Source organism: Protopterus annectens, chromosome 2.part0 (genome assembly GCF_019279795.1).
Source record: "Protopterus annectens isolate FY-2018-M chromosome 2.part0, PAN1.0, whole genome shotgun sequence".
NCBI lineage: Eukaryota > Metazoa > Chordata > Ceratodontiformes > Protopteridae > Protopterus > Protopterus annectens.
In genome coordinates, this window is record NC_056728.1 from 799,520,428 (window position 1) to 799,538,124 (window position 17,697).

General features: G+C 34.6%; 1 protein-coding gene across 1 annotated transcript in view; it reads left to right on the forward strand.

Moving 5' to 3' along the window:
- The first annotated feature begins 9,210 nt into the window (after window positions 1-9,210).
- The window catches only part of PTPRD (protein tyrosine phosphatase receptor type D), a 6,523,893-nt gene continuing 6,515,406 nt past the window's right edge, over window positions 9,211-17,697 (forward strand). Inside the window, exons 1-2 of the mRNA XM_044061085.1 lie at window positions 9,211-9,376; window positions 9,495-9,606. The gene's annotated coding sequence lies outside the window, so the exon portion shown is untranslated. The remainder of the gene's footprint in view (window positions 9,377-9,494; window positions 9,607-17,697) is intronic.

Consider the following 17,697-nt stretch of genomic DNA (forward strand, 5'->3'; position numbering starts at 1 on the left):
GTTTTACGTCACTAAGTGTATACATTTCTTTTGAGTTCATTTGTAAAGCACTACACCAGGTTCGCAAATTTGACCAACCATAATATTTTGGTGTGATGAATTTCACTGTTTTCGCCATTCGTGGAATACGTGTTTTGATGTTTTTGTGTCGATGATTAGGTATTCAATGAAAATACATTTTGCAGAAGTAATATAGACCAGTGGGAACACGGTGATCGAATGACAGACTGTTATTTGCATAAATACCTAGGTCACATGATCATATCTGTCTGAAGAGGAGTACCATTAATAACATATGAGGTTGGAACAAGTTTTTTGCAAAGTGCTACTAAGCTGCACTTTTTTACTTTGTTTAAGACCGTTTTTGATAGACAATGTATGTGTATATTCGAGGCCTTACTGGAAGCATTTTCTAGTAGTGGATGAGCAGATAATAGTGCCCAGTTTGCAGTATTAGCAAACTTAATCAACAATAACTCTGGGGATATTGGCTTGGATATCTGCAAAATAAATGTAAACAGGAAAGGGCCTAGAACTGAACCCAGTGGCACCCCACTAATTAAAATGTTACATTCAGAAAGTGCACCAGCAACTTTCACAACTTGGGTCTATAATATTGCCAATGTACAATCCAGTGGACAATGTAGGATTTTATATTAAACTTGTCTAATTTCTCAGTAATACCAGCATGGGGAATATTGTCAAAAGTTTGACCAGATCAAGATAAGAAGTGTGTACAAAATGACCACTGTCCATCATCCCTGTAAACTTTTCAAAGAAGCTTACAGTTGGAATTCCACTTAACCAAAGCTTAGCTGTTATGAATAAGGATGACTATATATATATATATATATATATATATATATATATATATATATATATATGTGTGTGTGTGTGTGTGTGTGTGTGTGTGTATATATATATATATATATATATATATATATATATATATATATATAAAATGTTGCTTTTACAACTTACCAATACATATGAGGATACAGCAATCAATTTTATGAATGTAGCTTATCAAAAAATCAATCATTTATTACAAAAATTATTTATTAAATAACAAATTACAATATCTGAGGTTATTTTTCTTAACCTCCCACACCCTAAGGTTCCCACTGTCTTTGGTATCCCAAAGATACATAAGACCTTGAATCACCCACTATTGCATCCCACGGTGGATGCAAAAGGGTCTAAAACCTTTCCACTTTGTAAGTATATAGGTTTCAAAACTAAGGGTGCCCTAAGCTATAACAATTTTTTAAGGATTCTTAGGATTTTCTATCACAAGTGACATTTTCTCTTTTTTCCCCCATGATGAGAGGGTAGAACAGTTCTATGAATATTTGTATTTTCATTCAGAAGTCCTCACACTTAGGACACTTATGGAAACAGTCCTTGAAAATAATTTCATCACATTTGAAAATCAGTTGATTAAACAGACCAGTGGTGTAACAATGGGGATCATTTGTGCCCCATTTTGCCAACATTGTACTTGCCCACTGGGAAAATAATTTTGTCTTTACATCTGAATTCAAAAAAATATTGGTCTTTGTATGGTTGCTATCTAGATTATAATATTATATTGTTGGTAGACACCAGGGAAAAGTTAAATTTATTTTTCCAGTATTTACATTCTACTACACATTTTTTTTTCAAATTTACTATGGATGTACAGTTTGAAAAGGTGAGTTACTTAGATGTCTCCATCGAGAACAAAAAGTTGGGCGAGTTTGAATCTACCGTTTATCACAAGCCCACTCATTCAGACTCGTTGTTACATGTTGATAGTTGGCATCCAATAAACCAAAACAGGTCCCCGCTCAAGGGACAATGCATCAGGCTTAGTTGAATGATGTCCAAAAACTGTACTTTTCTGGTTGAATGTGACAAAATTAATGAACATACACATTAGTAGAGAATATTCTGAACCTTTTCTTAACAACATTCTTGATTAAGTTAAAAGGAAGAGAAATGCTGGTCATTTTACTCCATTGCTTGGAATTACCAATGGAGGGCAGGTAATAGAAGTTAGAGAAGGTCAGACTGGTCAAAATCAATTTCAAAACGCACTTATTCTTCCTTTTAACACTGCATTTTTAGCATCCATTCCACAATTTTTAAGACTTGGAGCTTGTTTGTGACTGACCAGGAATGTATTAGATTGATGAGAGAGCAACCTACAATTGTATATAAAAAGGAATGTCGTTTCAAATCTTTACTCAAAGGGAAATATTTTTTGAAGTGGAATGGTAAAATAGTGAAATGTGGGCATTGTTTGCAGTGTGGTTATGTATCAGACGGGAGCAGTTTCTCCTTTAATAAGTATGGAGAGTTAAACTTAAACAGAAATATTAATGTGATAGTAAGACAGTGATCTACATTGATAAGTGTCAAAGCCGTGACTGTTTTTATATCGGAAAAACAGTAGGGTCACTGAGATCTAGAATTTATCAACATCATTATGACATTAATAAAAATGATAAAAGTAATGCCTTGTATAAACATATAAAAGCTTATCCTAATCATAGTTTTAAAATTTTTTGTTATTGACCGTCTAGACCTGCATTCAGGGGGAGGGCCTGTGGATATTTTTTTACAACATCAGGAACTTAAGTGGCAACTTAGATGTAATGCCACTTCTTATCCTCGCTTAAATGAAATGGTCTCTATTAATAATGTGTCCTCAAACTTAAAGTAGCATTTGCCATTTAATGTTTTTATCTCTTAATTGCTTTAAACAATAGACGTTTCATTGAATTTCATTAAATATAAAAAATGTGTTTATATTTTACAGTTTGTAGTGTTCTGTGGGGACTGTGTATATTCTTTTTTTAGAAAACTGTAGATTGGTTAATTGATTTTAGTAGTTCAGTTGTATCTCATTTGTATTAGGAATTGTATATATGTATTTTAGCTCTGATGAGAATTTATTCTGATGAAGTCCATTCAGGATGAAAGTGCTTAATCACAACTTATTGTTGATAATATATTATTGTGGATATGTCTGGCTGATGCTCCTTCATTTTTTATTATAAGCTTACTAGGTTCAGGAGGAAGGACCTGTCCATCCTAAAATCAAACTGCTTAAATGAGTTCTACTATGATACATTCCATGGCTTTGCATATAAGGCTGATGAGGTTAATGACACTAATTGCTCAAGTCTGTAGAAGGACCACCCTTATGTAGGGTTGGTCCAGTGATTGCTGTCCAGGCATCATGAACAGACTCTGTAGATAGGCCGATGTTGATTATGTGGAAACTGTGATACTTCATACTTGGCACTGATGAAAATGCCACCTAGTATATCATCTTGTCCCATGGAAATATTATTTTTAGCCTTTGGCAGGGGTCCTAGTACTTGCTCCAAAATTATTTCAGGTGAAACTAAATTCTCAGGGACAGTGGGGACAACAGTGTGTATAGCAGGTGTAAAGTTGACACGAAGTGTGTCTGCTGATATAGTAACTACATCCGGAAGGTTGAATGGGTAATATTATTATTATTACTGTTATTATTATTATATTATTATTATTGTTACTATCAATATTATTGTTGTTATTATTATTATTGTTATTATTATTGATGAACTTAGTGCATGGGTGCTACTAGAAGTCAGAGGTGAATAGAGCGGCCATCTCACTTGTGCCCACTTGCAAGGGATTGTTGGGAATTTTAGTTTTTTCTTAGAAAAGTCCTTAAAGATTACCTTATTTGATGATGGTATGGTACTACACCTCTTAACTGTTCAGATGTTTGCAGAATTTTCAAATTGTTGCCTCATATTTTTGGACTGTTCCTCATAAAATGTGTGGTTTTCTGTCAAATTATTGGGGTGATCTGAAAACTTCTTCTTCTTCTTCTTCTTTCAGCTGTTCCCATTAGGGGTTGCCGCAGCGGATTATCTGTTTCCATTTCTTCCTGTCCTCTGCATCTTGCTCTGTCACACCAACTACCAGCATGTCCTCTCTCACCACATCCATAAACCTTATCTTAGGCCTTCCTCTTTTCCTGTTACCTGGTAGCTTCATCCTTAGCATCTTTTTCTCAATATACTCAGCATCCCTCCTCAGCACATGTCCAAACCAACGTAATCTTGCCTCTCTGGCTTTGTCTCCAAACCTTCCAACCTGGGCTGACCGTCTAATATACTTATTCCTAATCCTGTCCATCCTTGTTACACCCAGTGCAAATCTTAACATCTTCAACTCTGCCACATCAAGCTCTGACTCCTGCCTTTTTGTAAGTGCCACTGTATCCAACCCATATAACATAGCTGGTCTCACTATCCTCTTGTAGACCTTCCCTTTCACTCTTACGGGTACTTGTCTGTCACAAATCACTCCTGACACTCTTCTCCACCCACTCCATCCTGCCTGTACTCTCTTCTTCACCTCTCTTCCACACTCACCATTACTCTGAACTGTTGATCCCAACTACTTAAACTCATCCACCTTTGCCACCTCTACTCCCCGCATCCTTACCATTCCTCTATCCTCCCCTTCATTCACACACATATATTCTGTCTTAGTCCTGCTGACCTTCATTCCTCTTCTCTCTAGAGCATATCTCCCCCTCTCCAGAGTCTCCTCCACCTGTTCCCTACTCTCACTACAGATCAGAATGTCATCGGCAAACAACATAGTCCATGGGGACTCCTGTCTGATCTCGTCTGTCAACCTGTCCATCACCATTGCAAATAAGAAAGGGCTCAGAGCTGATCCTTGATGTAATCTCACCTCCACCTTAAACGCATCCATCACTCCCACTGCGGACCTCACCGCTGTCACACTACCCTTGTACATGTCCTGTACCACTCTTACATACTTCGCTGACACTCCCAGCTTCTTCATACAATACCACAACTCCTCTCTAGGCACCCTGTCATATGCTTTCTTTAAATCCACAAAGACATAATGCAACTCCTTCCGTCCTTCTCTGTACTTCTCCATCAACACTCTCAGAGCAAACATCGCATCTGTAGTGCTCTTTCTTGACATGAAACCATACTGCTGATCAGTAATCATCACCTCCCTTCTTAACCTAGCTTCCACTACTCTTTCCCATAACTTCATGCTGTGACTGATCAGTTTAATCCCTCTGTAGTTACGACAGCTCTGCACATCACCCTTATTCTTAAAAATCGGTACCAAAACACTTTTTCTCCATTCCTCAGGCATCCTCTCACTTTCCAAAATCTCATTAAACAATCTAGTTAAATACTCCACTGCCATTTCACCTAAACACCTCCATGCTTCCACAGGTATGTTATTTGAAGACTAAAGTCACTAAATAATGGCATATATTTGAGTTTTCGACTTTATATCCTTAATAAAATGCATGCTAACACAAATCCTGGTATTTCAGCAACTCTCTAAGTTTATAAGAGCAACATTTAAAATCTGTCGCTATTTTTGGGCCTTTTTCCCCCATTATGCCAGGCTTTGCCGAGATTTCTTGCACTAATAAATAAAGAAAAATAATAAAGCAGCTAGATATTTATAGTTACATACATTTTACGCATATGTAAGTGTATGTGCGCAATATATTTCTAAGCAACACAAGAAACCTAGTATCAGCAGTAACTTGTGAATACTGCTGATGATACACAAATGCTATGCCTACTTCTCAACTGTCCAGATTTTTGCACAATGTCCAGATTATTGCCTCACATTGCCACATATTTTTGATTCATTCCTCATAAAATATGTGATTTTCTGAAAAATCACTGAAGATTTGTTACTAAATAATAGCATACACTTGAGTTTCAGACTTCATATTCTTCAGAAAATGCCCTCAAACACATATCCTGTTATTCTAACAACCTTCTAAGTTTATAAGAGCGATATTTAAAATTTCTTCCTATTTTTGGGTCTTTGTTCACCTATTATTTTAGACCTTGTCAAGACTGATGCGCCAAGAAGTTGAGAGGTATGCTGCTAGTACAACAGCTATGCAACAGCACAGATAACCAGTTGTGATCACTCCTCCCCACAATAAATCCCAAGAGAGTCATTTTATGTCACAAGACAGTAACATCATTCACCAAGTACAAATTCCCACGTAAAATGCTTTGATAAGTCAGTTTTTGTTTTTGTTTTAAAGTTTTGTGAACAATCTCTGTTTAGCCACATTTTTTCTTTCATACCTTTTTCATATACCCATGACTCATTTTTCTTGTGTTGGAGGTTTTCTACCTGGGCCTATACTGAAAATAGTAGTTCAAGCCCCATTAGACGTTCCTTGTAAAAGAAACATTAAATAAAGAGTACATGATCCTGTGGCATTACTTTTGTCCATTCTACTAACAGTATGATCTTTAATTATATTACAACCTAATAGTACAGCAGTTAACGCCGATACCACATTCCCATATTTTTGAATACTTTATGCACAGACAGTGTACTTCCCTTACTCTTACTCAGACTTTTACTGCCCCATGTCAAAAGCAGTTTAAAAGTAGAAAACATGGTTTTCCTACTAGTGCATGAAGCTTGAACTATCGAGCTTTGAGTGCTTAACCTTCAACTCACCTGCAATAGGAGTTCCTCCAAAAAAAAATCACTGCCAACCAGTTGTGACGAACGTGATTCCCTCTTTTTCAAGTAAGTGGGATGTCAGAGTTGATATATATATATATGTATATGGTTTACTATCAGAATTACAAACGTCACTCGGTCGAACGTTGTATAGTCGAACGCATAAGGTCGGAAACACAAATGTCGAAGGCAGTATAATCAATCGAGGAACAGTTTTACCATGGGTCGAGGTAGGGCGGATGTTTGTAGTAGGGTATTATACTGTACACCTACCTTGACCCATGGTAAAACCATTCCTCGATTGATTATACTGCCTTCGACATTTGTGTTGCCGACCTTATGCGTTCGACTATACAACGTTTGACCGAGTGACGTTCGCAATTCTGATAGTAAACCTATATATATATATATATATATATATATATATATATATATATATATAAAATTTTGAGGTGGAGGTTATTTTTGCCAAGATGTTTTCGGTGAATGTAGTTCAGGCATTCCAAACCTCAGTATATTCGCTTTCGTCCACTCCTAGTAGGAGCTAGAAAAGGCTTCTTTGGCTCTTATAAGAGAGCAAGAGAGTGACGTAAACTGAATTTAGCTCATGCAGCATGTTTTTTTTTTCTGTACTCAAACATTGGTGTATTGTACTCAGGAATATGTTAAGGCCAAAAGAAAGACATGCTGCAGATGGTAGATGTACACAGCTTCTGGCTTCCTGTATAACTTCTTTACCTGTTCATCAACTGGTTACAGGTTTAGAATTATTTTCTGGATCTTTCCTGCTTGTACATTCCCCAATAGGTTTGTATCTTGTAGATTACTTCTAGATAGGATGTTCTAAATCAGTTTTGAGCAAAGTCAGTTTCATCTCTAGACTCAAGATAATTGAGTGCAGCAGTTTATTCACCAGTACTTCCCTGCTTCAGTATCTAATTCTATACATTCCCAAAAGTGCATTAAAAAATATGAAATCTTGGTTTGCACTGTTTCTGCAAGAGCTAAACCACACTCCACTGTTATAAAATGAAAGTATTAAAGTTAATGGTTCTTTAAAGCACAGAGGTGCTTAATTCCAAAGATGTTTTGGAGTAATTATGTACAGCGGTATGTCTTGTCATTTTGTTGAGTTGTACTGAGCAGAGTGTGGTATGTTTTGACTGTGCCTCATGTTCACATGTGAAAAGAGCTTCTTATTAAGAGGTGACATCTTTCAGCTTTCTCTTAATCTAGGCATCCAGTGGAATGGGAAGGTTCCTGTTTTTCCCCCCTCACTATCACATGATATAAAGAGTCTACCTGTATAAAAACTGACAAAAAAATGGTAATATACTTGTTGTAGCATTTCATTTCATATATGCAATTTTTCTAACCTTCATAAACATGGCATAGCATACCCTGCACAGAAAAGTTAATGTGTACTTCACAGCATTTACCTGCCTAGAGTCATTCAAATAAGCCACTGAGGGTTCTTTCTTAATGATTCTGTGTCAAGCATAGTCTTCTAACAGCAACTCATTCTAACTGTATTAAACATGAATTGAAATAAAGGCAACAATCACAAAGAAATGTGCATATAGTTCATTGTTTCAAACAAAAGACAAAGGGTACCAATATTAAGAAAAAATGATTCTTGAGAGACAATGTGAAACATTACTGTCTGTTACATTTAATAATTATGTCAGGAGAAAACTAAAAATTTGCAATATGTCATATCCTTGATTCTTATGAAGTATTAAAAATACATCCATCATATATGGTATTTTATTCCTTACTGAGCAGATGGCAGTGTCTCAAAACCCTTACAGTTTCCCTCAGGTTTTCTAAAAGGTTGTTAGGACCATTCACACAATGGTGTTTCCTTTCCCACTGCTGAAGTGTTACTTAAGGATAGCTCTTTATCTCTCTAACTGGGTTAGATGCATGCAAGTGCACAGGATAGTTCACTGCATGCTGAGGGGAATCCTCAGGGGAATGAGACGTGCCTGTATCCAGAGTAAAAATACTGGCATACAATGCAGAATTCCCTCTGCAGATTTGCATAATTAGTTTGCCATGTGAGAAGAGAATTAATAATACAGACTGTTTAAATACATGATGGACTTCAAAGAAACAGTCTCATTTCTTTTTCTTTTAACTGAGTGAAATAAATCCATTCTTCTGGAATATCTTTTTATTTATAATATGTATGTATGTATATATATATATATATATATATATATATATATATATATATATATATATATATATATATATATACACACACACACACACACACACACACACACACTCACACACACACACATTACAATTGTACATAAATGCACTATAGGTAATGTTTCATTCACATTGCACAGAATGGTTTATCACATGGCTAGTGTCAACACAATCCTTGTTAAAGCAATATTAAAAAAAAAACTTGCCAAGAAACATAAATGGCAATAATTTTAAGTCATCTTTGAATGGAAAATGTATGCTCCCCCCTTACAAATGACTTTGCTTTCAAATGATGAAGATATCTACCTCGAGATCATCAAGGCACATTTGGTAAATAAAGAGTTAAAGGAATGCAGGTGTGCTTTGTGGTTGGCGTGTGAGTGTGTGTGTGTGTGTGACCACATGTTTGAGCATCTCTCCTTCCCTCTGCTTCCCTCATTCTCTCGCCTCACATAGCCAGCAGCTGTGAGTGCTGTACTTTGACAGCACCACTGACTGTCTCGTTTTCTCTCTCTCTCTCTCTGCTTCTCCAAAGAAGCTTTTCACTTTTTGTATGTCTCTTTCTCACTGCTACTCTCTCCCACTTCCAGCTACAGCCGAGAGAGTACAGGTACAAACTGCTTTGTCCTTCTACCGCGGAATCAGCACCACTGATGATTTGACAGTAATTCAGTTTTGTACCTGTGAAGACTCGGGTTGATGAGCATGTGCTCTGTTTTCTCTTACAGTTGATAATGGGCCTGTGTGTGGAATAGGAAACGCATATTTCTTTGACTGATTGAAGGAAAAAAAATAGAAGACTCCTGTGGGATTTCAAAGAGGTTTGGACAGTCTGTTTTAGTAAGTAATGCAGTTAATCTTGTATGATATTATTATGCATGTAGCATCTGCCTGGTGTATCAGCAAATAAGTTTAATAATTATCTTGCCAAGATCAAATAGCATAAAGGGTGATGTGATTCATGTGCTTTCAGGTGAAGAAGAAGGAGAGCTAATGTTACAAAACTGTGTTCTCTGTTTCCTCTGTGCTAGACTTTATGCTTGGTTATTACTGTAGTAAACTGATGCTAACTTCAAACAGTTTCAAAGAGTTGGAGGCTTATGCACATAAAACCCAGTTATATATGGGAAATGGCAATTTATTTTAATATAAAATAATAAAATAAGTCTGCATTTTAATACTTTGCAATATTATTCACATCAGAATAAGTTATTAGGCATAATTGGTTCTTTTGTGCTGTGTGCGTATTCTGAACTAATTTTACTGTGTTAACACACTTCAAAAAGAATAACAGATTGGCTTTAGCTACAGAAAATAAACTGCTGCTTAGCCAGATACAAGTGTTATCTAAATGGCTCTAAGTATCCATGTAGTTCTTAGGACCATTTGTTCACTGTAGTACTGATTATGCCAGATATTATTTTGTAAATAAATATTTACTAATGCATGAGTAATACTAGAGAACTTTGAATGCCAAATGTAGAAATAAATAGGAAAAAAATAAGAGAGTTACTCAGCAAAGCAATGTGAAACACAGCCTCAAGATCTTTGGGTAACACTGACCCAGATGTAACAAACTCTGTTACAGTGCAGTTTGTTCTGTATTTATATGCTTAGTTCAATAGACAGTGTATGTGCAGTTTGCTACTTCTCCTAAAATGTACTGTATACCAGAAAAAGCAATAACACCAGCTTGAAAAAAAGTTTCCCAGTTTTAGCTGCTGAGTGAAGTTTTCAACAGCATCAGTGTTACCTCTGTGCAGTTTCTTAACAAGTTATATCAAATAGCAGCCTGCAAAAACATGCATTGTTTTCTTAAAACCAAGTATATTAATCAACATTTAAAAGTTAAAAATATGTAGTTGTATTAGGTTTGAAACTTGTAGATGTGCTAGATGAGTTAGATATTCTTATACATTAGCTCCTCATTTAGATGTTAATAATATGCAATGTCATCTTTATATGTAATTCAGTCCAGGTTGCTTTAAGATAGTCAGAAACATTATTTGTTACACAAAGAAGTAAAATGACTATTAAATGCTGTCAAATGTTTTACAACTGTGCAAAGTGAAGAAATATTTACTGCCCATATGATCCTTTCAAAAGAATTGGAAAGATGATCCAGACATACCAATTGTGCATAAAAATTTTGATCCTTAATTAGAAATATGTATACTAATTAGCAGCTCATATAACTGCTGTGAAAAATTTTCGATACAAGCTGTTTTGTTCATGAACTATGCAATATGGCAGGCTGAGCTGCTAAACAGCTTTATAAGATTTGAGCAGTAATGTAAATAAAATATATGCTATATAAGGTAAGGAGTACAAATCCCTCATAAAAGTATGTTGATGAAACTCTGAATTCTCAAAATAGACATTCTACTAATCTTCAAAAGCTGTAGTTTTAGTTCATGTATATTTACAAATAGCTGTCTAAGACACTGCCCCACACAGGCAGTGCATACAATAGAAAGCATATGATGAATGGACAAAGTTTTATGCTTTACGCACAACAACACGCACATACTTGAGCATACCCACACACACACACACACGCACACACACACACACACACACACACACACACACACACACACACACACACACACACACATACATGCACACGCACACACACACAAACACACTCATGCACACAAGCTGCTAGAATTATACATTGCTTATATGGGTTATAAAACATGCCGTGCCATGCTCCTTTAGTATGCAATTTGTGTCCAAGCAGTTTCCATTCTATAAGAAACTTGAATATAAAAGTGATGTTGGATTTTGGTTATATTGCTTATGTGCATGTTTCACAGTTCCTTATGTACTTTCCTAAAATATAAAGCAATTTATCTGCATAAGAAAAAATACATTAGTCCATACTTATGTGTAACTCAAGCTGAAAAACAAATAAAGGAATGAAGCAAAATTATTTTTCAGATTTTTAAAAGCTGTGCGTGGCCTGAGTTTCTAATGTCTTGTTTATTGTGAGCAGTTTATTACTAGAGTCGAGCTAAAGCGTGATGGTGCGGTTGCTTATATTTACAATAAGATAAAAAAGTTGTGTTCTTCTGTCATTTGCATTCATTATCAGTCACTCCCAATTTAAACACATTTAGAAGTACTTGTACTATCTCCTGCTAAGGGCTCTATCACATGTGCTGTGCTGACATGCTTACATGTCTTTGTATTATATTAATGAGACTATCTGCTACCCTCTTCTGCTTGAGTTTTATCAGAGCAAGGCTAAATATTCAATTAAAATAACCTTTATGTTCATTATACACTTTGATTGTTCATCCTTGCCTTTCTAGACTATATCTGTGTTTCAATAAAACAGCGTTTCTAGTTCATTTTCAGATGATAAAGATGCTTTTCACATAGTTATTTTTTGATATATGCTGAAATGCTTCCAAAGTGAGCCTGTTGAATCAAAACAAACTGTTTGAATGTAATATAGTTATCATGCACATTTGAATACTATCCACCCCAATTTGGAATAAATCATTTTCCACCAAAATGACTTTGACTTGCAAGGCAGTTCACTTAAGAGACTAGCCATGGTATGTTGGAAAGGCTGCTGTTGTTGCTTTGTTTAAGTGGAATTCCAACTGTATTTGGTTGTTTTTGTTTAGGAGGGCTGAGATGGAATCATGCAATGTCTGTAATCTGTTCCATGTAGACACAGTTGTTTATGTAATTCCCATTAATTAGCTTTAAACAGTAGTGTTGATTACTAGAAAAGTAGATTACATGTAATTTGTACTACAGAAGCATACAATGTATCACGTAGTATATTGACAAGAATGAGGAAATTGCAGAATGATTCTGGAAAAATTGCTTTTGTTTAGCTGTTTTTTCATGTAATTTGAGATACGACACTGATAAGATATTGCAGGTGCAGTGATTTTGGTAAGCAAACTCGAACTGTAATTAGATGTGGACAGTTTTGATGTGATCCATTGCATTCTTTAGCTTTGTTTCTCTTGCAAGCATTTAAATTATCCATATAATGTATTAAAGTTGGAATATTGACAATGAATAATAACATTTCATCACAATTAACTATTTTATAAGTATAAAAATCTGAATACAATCATAGGAGATGTTACCCCACCCCCAGTCTGCATATACAAAAATTTTAGACAGATTTCATATTAGTGGAAGATGCAATGAATGCAGAGGGATACAAAATGTTCAAGAATGAACTGAAGCTATCAAACAGCCTCTTAGGCTTCTCTGGCTACTCTATTTCTGCCTCACCTTAAGTTAACTACTCAGATTTGTAAAGATACCATAACCATTTTCAGATAAAGTGTCCACAATAATGCAGCACAAGCCGCTGTTTAGTGTTTCTGTATTTGTTTGTTTTTATTTTATTTATTCTTTCATTCACTTTTCTGCTATCGCAGGAAATGTGATGCCTTCAGAAACTGGCAAACAGAGGCTAAGGTTAAATGTCTGAATGGGTCATTAAATTAAAGAAAACATAAAGATGTACTGGACTTTCAGTCCCAAATGAATAGAAAAGTTCCAATAGCCTAGTAATTAATTTTTGGTCAATTATCTTAATTAGGTATGGAGCTTCCTGTAAAACTAAACAAAGTAAGTCAACTGAAGTAGAGTAATTGCAGAAAGGGTTATGTTTGCATTAAATGATTGCAGCATTTTATTAACTGAAAGTTTGCAACTTTTAAAACTTTGCTTTAGGATGCATTGATCTGCAATGTTTAGACAAGCCATTATTGCAGATTATTTTATATATTTATTTTACTTTGTTTACAAGGGTAGTACACTGATCACTACAGATCATTTCCAGGCGCAGCCCAAGTATTTGTAGGCACAGTAAGATATCAGCTTAATGTTTACTATAGTTTAATTATAAAAGATATTTTGGTTAAAGTACTGCAATCTATTCCCATCTCTACTTCTGTGCTTTCAAAATGTTATTCATCAAGATGCCATTATGCTGTTCTTGCTATTATTTGTGTTAACAAGAGAAATTAGTGACTTCAATAAAAATTACTGCTTCTTCAAGTGAAATCAAAGCTACTGTTTGTCTCTCGATAATGAAGTTTAGGACGGGAAGAGGTGGGTCCATTTTGAGTTTGATATCTGTTAGGTACATGTGGCTGTAAATATAAATAATATATTATTGTGAAACTAATACAAGCATATTTTCTGTTAGCTTCCATATCGCTGTTATTATATACTGTTTTAAAGTGTTAGGAGTGATTTTTTTTTTTTTTAGTGATCAGATCAGGAAAATATTTTTCATAATGCTTTTCAAAAACACGTAAAAAAGAAATAAATGTATAGTCCACAACTTAGCTTAATATATGTGTGTGTATAAGAATCAACAACTGTAAAGTTAGTATTTAAAAATGACTAAAATAATTTACCACCGTTTGGGTGTTTTCTAGTTGTGTTTTTTTTAGACATCAATAAAATCCTAACCAGATTGGTTGCCATTAGTTTAAAGGCCATACTAAAATATTTGTAAAATAAATAATAGCACAGGATGAAATGATTCAGGCATAAACAAATAGTAAAAGGTTCAGGACTTGTGCATTTATTTCTCTTTAGAAGTACTGACACTCTGTTTTAAGTCAGAGATCATAGAACGTTTGAATTATGCAATGCATTATATTAAAAGAATAACAATTGTAAAAACCTTTAAAAGTTTACAATAAAAGGTTGTTTCTTTTCAAATTTGGTGCACGCTTTTTGCGAACTGAACTTTACAGCTTCTGTTTTTTGTTTTTGAGCGGTTTGTCTTGTCTTTTTGGAGTATTTAAACTTTTAAAAGTTATTATAAAGAAAAACTGCTCAAGAAATGCTAAGAAAATGCATTAAAGGCAATGTAGAAATAAATATAAATGTACCGAATATTTAGATGTGTATGATATGTAATAATGTTACAAGTGATTCCGACAGCAAATATATTTAATCCAAGTAGCTGAGCTTCCTGTTTTGCATAGAAATTTATTTCTATTGGAAAGTGACCAAGTCAAAGTTCTTATCCCCACTTATTAACAAATTCATATTTACTTCCTCTGTTTATTCCTATCTTCATCCCTCACAGCCTACATCCCTTCACCCTTTCTGTCATTCCTTTATCTCTCTTCTTTTTGTCTCTTTATTCTCTTCTTTCTTATCTGTAGTTTCACTAATTTTGCAATTCTATAATAAAATGTATTATTTTTATATTATCATCCTATGTAAGCACAGATTTAGTTTCCCAATGATACCTGTTTTTCAATTACATTTTCTGGAACAGTTGTCAATCTTGTGTGCCCAGGAGCCCCGAACATTTACTGTTTAGTTATATAGATATTGAATTTACATAGCACAGCACATATGCCTATATGGTGATAATTTTGCTATAATTTGTTGATTTGTAATTACAACATTTGTCATCAATACATAATCTTGAAGTGCATTAACTAATCTATTTGCAAACACATCTCTCTCAAAGATCTAAATACTATATTCTTTTCATGTACGCAAACTGGCATTTATCTGTCACCAGAATGATAAAATAGTTTAATACATTGACATGTATCCTGCTCATGTAATGTTAACGTAAATGTTCACTGAATGTCATTTGACTTTCTTTATTAAATGGAGTTGATGCTTATTGCTGGATTTTTGATGATGTTGCTAAAAGTACTCTGCTTCCTTCCTTCCTTCCTTCCTTCCTTCCTTCCTTCCTTCCTTCCTTCCTTCTTTCCTTCCTTCCTTCCTTCCATCCTTCCTTCCTTCCTTCCTTCCTTCCTTCCAACTTTTGTCTGTTTGTTCTTTCCTTCTTTCCTTCCTTCTTTCCTTCCTTCTTTCCTTCCTTCCTTCCTTCTTTCCTTCCTTCCTTCCTTCCTTCTTTCCTTCCATCCTTCCTTCCTTCCTTCCTTCCTTCCTTCCAACTTTTGTCTGTTTGTTCTTTCCTTCCCTCCTTACTTCTTTGCTTTCTTTTCTTACTTCCTTTCTGTCTTGCTCCCAATCTTCCTTCTTCCTTCTCCCCACACATCTCTTCCCACCTTTCACCATTCATACCCACCACGTCTACCCCTTCCTTCCGTCTTTTTACTATAATGTATACCATAAAAAATCAACACTATTTGGCAGCCAGCAGTTTATTAATACCACTTTCATTAATTTTATTGTATCACTCTAAGCAACAGCAATATAAACAAAACATGCCTGGTATGTAAGATCTTGGATCAAGTAGAATAATGATAACAGGAAGTCATCATAAATTACTGCTCTGTTTTGTTAATATTACTAGCTTAATACATTACTACAGTTTATCCCTAATAATTAATATGGATATTCAATTTAAATCACCCCATGTGCCTCCATTCTGATTTAAGACTATATATTTATTCACTTTCTTGCTATGTATTTATGTCATTAAATAATTTTATTGATATGTAATGCCTTTGCCAGATAGACAGGAAAGTGGCTAAAATAGGTTCTTGTACCAGACCACAAACCCAGCTGAAAAATGACAATGCATGCATAAATAATTCCTAAATAAATGCATAAATACATACACACATACTTGGGTCTGAAAGTTGAAATAAGAATAAAGCTGATGAATCATGCATTGAAAGTCTGTCAACACATATGGTAAAATATTTTTCTTAATGTCATATGGCTTTAACAGTTATTGCTGAAAATACATTGCATTTCCAATGCATTTAGAGTTACTTCTTCAGTTTTTGTTAAGGTTGTTGTACTACAATAAAACTGAAATCCCTTTAGAATATAGTGTATTTCTACCTCCAGTTATTTATATCGCAACTTTTCTACTGCCTACTCTTTGTTAACAATGGGTCTTTCATAAACTGAGCTGTTTGTAGTTAGAGAATTACATCCCAGTCATTGTCTCAGGCTCAACCATTGCCCTAGAACTGACTGCTTCAGATTAACTGGATACACCAAACGCTGTAAAATATAATTAAAATTATTCGTCTAAATGTGGCTTGTCTTGATAATATTGTACTTTACTATGGCAGAAGAAAGACTATGAAGATGAATTAAAATCAGTATCATTATCCTAACTTACAGAAACAGGATAAGAAAGTCTTCTGAAAATAGAAACTTGTTTTAAGATAGTATAATAATGTAAATTGCTACACATTTTGATGAAACTGCTGCTCAGGTTCTGTGTCTGCTCATATTCAATCAGTGGCCTATATTTTATTATGGGCTGCTAATACCCCGTGGGATTGATTGAGAAGTGAAAATGAATACAAACGAATGAATGCCAAAGTAAGCTAAAACGTCAAGGAAATCGGTGTGTCTAGTATTTAAAATTCTAGTTTCTTCTATTTGCTCTGCATCTGAAACTTTCATTTTGTGGATTACTTCAGAATATTATGCAGAAAAGGAAAAAGTAAATTATTTGCTTGCAGGAAAAAACAATCTCTTTGCTCCTTTCTTCATAATTGTCCACTAAGAAGGACAAAAGCTAAAATAAGACTACTGCCATCTCTTGGTAATTATACTTTTCACATGATTTGCCTCTAACAATCCTTTATTGCAAAACAAAAGTGCAGGATATATATATATATATATATATATATATATATATATATATATATATATATATATATATATATATTTGTGTGTGTGTATGTATGCATACACACACACACACACACACACATATAGATAGATAGATAGATAGATAGATAGATAGATAGATAGATAGATAGATAGATAGATAGATGTTCTGATTAATCAACAGTGTTCTGGGTTTAGCTGTTTCAACTTTTTCTTTGCACTATTATAAGATCGTTATGTCACTTCAGAATGCCAAGGATTAAAAAACAAATCATAAGTATTGTAACAATCCTTTCTTATAATCCATGAACAACTACATTCATTGACACTGCTGCTTCAACTCAGCTGAGAGCATTGGCTACA